The following is a 4,757-nucleotide window of genomic DNA, read 5'->3' on the forward strand; positions in this document are numbered from 1 at the left end:
CACATTCACATGATAAATGGAGGTTTTGCAGGCGGGGGAACATCCAGATCCTCGCGAAAAAGACACCTCAAAGAAGTCTATCATGTCCGAGAAGACAGCCCCCTGCCCGAGTTACCTACTATCTCATTTACCCGAGAAGACGCTCAAGGGATAATTCCCGGGCACGACGATCCAATGGTAGTCACCATTATCCTAGCAAACGCCAACTTGCATCGAACCCTGATTGACCAGGGAAGCTCGGCAGATATCCTGTTCAAAACGACATTCGACAAGCTCGGACTTGAAGAAAAAGAACTAAAGGCCTATCCCACCGACCTATTTGGGCTAGGGGACACCCCGATCCATCCCTTAGGATACATCCCGCTACACACTACCTTTGGAAGAGGCGAGCAATCTAAAACATTAAGCATCGACTACATTGTGGTCGACGTCACTTCGGCATATAATGCCCTCATTGGGCGACCAACCCTAAACAGACTGGCAGCTATAGTCTCGACCCCACACCTCTGCATGAAGTTCCCTACCGCAAAAGGAATCGCTACCCTAAAAGGCGACCAAAAACTAGCGCGACGATGCTACAACGAAAGCCTGAGCCTAAAAGGGAAGGAGGTCAACACGATAGAACTCGGACTAGTGCAGTCCCGAGAAGATCTTCGACCACAACCAGAGGGAGAGACCGAAAAAGTCTAGATTGGGAACGCACCTGAAAAAATAACAAACATAGGAGCGAACCTCAAAACGGGCCTAAAAGAGGAACTCATAACCCTCTTAAAAGAGAATTCCGACCTCTTCGCCTGGAAAGCCTCCGACATGCCAGGCATAAGCCCCGACTTGATGTGCCATAAGCTATCAGTTTACCCGGGATCCCGACCTGTCCAACAAAGACGCCGGAAGCTCGGACCCGAGCGCATGCAAGCGATAGAAGAACAAGTACAAGCACTACTAGATGCAGGGTTCATTAGGGAAGTAAAATATCCCCTATGGCTTGCAAACGTGGTCCTGGTAAAAAAGCCCAACGGAAAGTGGAGGATGTGCGTCGATTACACAGACCTCAACAAAGCCTGCCCCAAAGACCCATATCCACTACCAAACATCGACGCCTTAGTAGACGCAGCCTCAGGCTACAGATATCTCTCCTTCATGGACGCATACTCGGGATACAACCAAATCCCGATGTACGGACCCGACCAAGAAAAAACCTCGTTCATAACCCCAAGGGCAAACTACTGCTACGTAGTAATGCCCTTTGGGCTGAAGAACGCAGGGGCAACCTACCAGAGGCTAATGAACAAAGTGTTCTCAGAGCACATCGGACTACAGCTAGAGGTGTACGTCGACGACATGCTGGTAAAGACACAAGAAGACAGAAACTTACTGACCGACCTCGCCAGCGTCTTCGGCACCCTCAGAAAACACAACATGAGACTTAACCCGACAAAGTGCACCTTCGCCGCAGAAGCCGGAAAGTTCTTAGGCTTCATGCTGACTCAAAGGGGCATCGAAGCGAACCCGGATAAATGCCAAGCAATACTCAATATGAAAAGCCCGACGTGTGTCAAAGAAGTACAACAACTGAATGGAAGGCTGGCCGCCCTATCAAGATTCTTGGCAGGATCAGCGATAAAGTCACTACCTCTCTACTCACTCCTAAAGAAAGGGAAACCCTTCTCATGGACCCCGGAGTGCGAAAAAGCCTTTCAAGAATTCAAGGAATTCCTCGGGCAGCCACCAATCCTAACCCGACCTTTAAAAGGGGAAGAGCTCGTACTATACCTCTCGGTCGGACATCGAGCAGTCGCTTCAGCATTAATACGAGAAAATAACCAAGGACAACACCCCATATACTTTGTAAGCAAGGCACTACAAGGGGCCGAATTAAACTATCAGAAAATAGAAAAATTCGCCTACGCCCTAGTGTTCACAGCTCGGAGGCTCCGTCCCTACTTTCAAGCCCACACCATCAAAGTCCGGACAAACCAACCCATGAGACACATCCTACAAAAAACAGACCTGGCGGGACGAATCCTACAATGGGCGGTGGAACTGTCCGAGTTCGACCTCCACTATGAAGCCCGGACTGCAATAAAATCTCAGTATCTAGCCGACTTCGTCGCAGAATACACTGAGACCCCTGGAACCCCACTCTCATGGAACCTGTATGTCGACGGGTCCTCAAACAAAACAGGAAGAGGAGCAGGGGTTATACTCGAAAGCGACCAAGGAACGCGGATAGAACTATCCCTAAAATTCGAGTTCCAGGCCTCGAACAACCAAGCCGAATACGAGGCCCTACTAGCAGGCCTAAAACTAGCCGAAGAGGTCGGAGCCCAGAAAATCACGATCTTCAGCGACTCCCAGGTCGTCACATCACAAGTAAATGGAAGCTACCAGGCCAAAGACCCAACTATGAAGAAATACCTGGACCAAACACAGGCACAATTACGCCACTTTTCAGAAATACAGATCCAACACATACCGCGGGAACAAAACGCCCGGGCAGACGCCCTCTCAAAGCTCGCCAGCACCAAGCCCGGAGGCAACAACAGAAGTTTCCTCCAGGAAACCTTACAATCTCCCTCCGTGACAAGAGAAGAAGAAACGCTAAATATATCCAACCAACAGCAAGGATGGATGACCCCCATACTCAACTACCTGAAGTCGGGAACTCTTCCCACCGAAAGAAAGGAAGCTAAAAGACTCACGAAAGACGCCCAGAATTATACACTAATTCACGACGTATTATACAGAAGAGGATTCGCAAACCCCCTCCTTAGGTGCGTCCCGACCTCAGAAACAAAGAGCGTCCTCGAAGAAGTCCACGGAGGCATGTGTGGGAACCACCTCGGAGCTCGGGCGTTATCCAAGAAAGTAGTCCGAGCCGGGTTCTACTGGCCAACTTTGCAAAGAGACGCAACGGAGTTTGTGAAAATATGCCCCCCCTGCCAAAAACACGCCAACTTCCACAAAGCACCACCTGAAGACCTCATCAGCATCACCGCACCATGGCCCTTCGCAAAATGGGGACTTGACCTACTCGGCAGGTTCCCCCCAGGACCGGGGCAAGTCAAATACCTCATAGTAGGGGTCGACTACTTCACAAAGTGGATCGAAGCTGAACCCTTAGCCACCATTACGGCTCAGAAAAGTCGCAAATTCCTATACAAAAATATTGTCACAAGGTTCGGAGTCCCCTACTCCATCACAACAGACAATGGAACACAGTTCACGGACACAAGTTTTCAGAACTTGGTGGCCGAACTAAAAATCAAACAGCAATTCACCTCAGTCGAGCACCCACAAGCCAATGGACAAGCAGAGGCTGCAAATAAAGTCATCTTGGCCGGGTTAAAACGGAGACTCCAAGAGGCCAAAGGGGCATGGGCTGAAGAGCTCCCCCAGGTGCTATGGGCATATCGGACAACTCCACACTCTACAACAGGAGAATCGCCATTCCGACTAGCTTATGGGATGGAGGCAATGATTCCTATCGAAATAGATGAAGGGTCACCCAGAGTCATCTTCTACAACGAAGAAGGTAACCCGCAGGCACAAAAGGAAGAACTCGACCTCCTCCCCGAGGTCCGAGAAAGGGCCCGGATCCGAGAAGAAGCCTTAAAACGGCGAACGGCCCTCAGATACAATCAGAAGGTAATAAAACAAAGCTTCTCCACTCACGACCTAATTTTAATCCGAAATGACATCGGAACACGAAAGTCGGGAGAAGGAAAGCTAGCCGCAAACTGGAAAGGACCCTACAAAGTAACAGAAGTCTTAGGAACAGGCTATTACAAGATATCCGACCTAGAAGGCAATGAGCTGCCCAGGGCCTGGCACGCCTGCAATCTAAGACGGTACTACAGCTAGAAAAATTTGACCCGAGGTGTACTCTTTTTCCCCTACAGGGGTTTTTTAATGAGACACCCGGTCAAGTAAGGCACCCGACCTAGTCAAGGGTAAACACTTTGTAAATATTCTTTCTTTTTTAAATACTAATCAAATCTTTCTATTTTCTTTTGTTCTTCCTCGTGATGAAACAAATCCTGAAAAAGTACCCCGCCAAGGCGCATTAATTTATGCTCGGCAAAACGCAAAAAATCATTTGCCAAAAAGACCGCACAAGGTCGGCAAAGATAAAGCGACGAGGTTCAAATTAATGTGAGAAGTTATAAAGTAACTCTGAAAAGGTTCAAAAAAACCAAATAAAAAGAGATTACAAAAATAACTTAAAAGGCCGACCAACGACAAGGTCGGACCCAACAAAGGGAAGTACTCGAACACCCGAGGTCCGAGGAAAAACCCGGATCCAAGAAAGAAGCCTTAAAGCAGCAAAAACCAAGATTTCGAAAACGCTTACTAAAAAGTTGCTATACAAAAACAACTAAAAAGTACAAAGCGAAGAAACAAAATCGAAGGAAAAGACAAAACGAAGTTTCGAAAACGCTTACTAAAAAGTTGTTATCCAAAAACAACTAAAAAAGTACAAGCGAAGAAACGAAAACGAAGGAAAGGACAAAACGGAAGTTTCAAAGCGCTAGCTAAAAAGTTGTTATCCAAAAAACAACTAAAAAGCATAAAAGCGGAACAAAAAGTCAAAAGCAAAACACCGCATAATAAGCTAAAAAGTTACTACAAGTAGCTAATAGCAAAAAAGCGTCCAAAGCGTTCACAGCAACCAGCCAAAAACAAAAAAGCCCACAGGCCGGGCAAAGAACCAAAAATAAAAGATTACAGAGGATCAAGGTCCTTTCCGGATTCCA

Source organism: Arachis stenosperma, chromosome 5, assembly GCF_014773155.1.
Source record: "Arachis stenosperma cultivar V10309 chromosome 5, arast.V10309.gnm1.PFL2, whole genome shotgun sequence".
In the NCBI taxonomy this organism is placed as follows: Eukaryota; Viridiplantae; Streptophyta; class Magnoliopsida; order Fabales; family Fabaceae; genus Arachis; species Arachis stenosperma.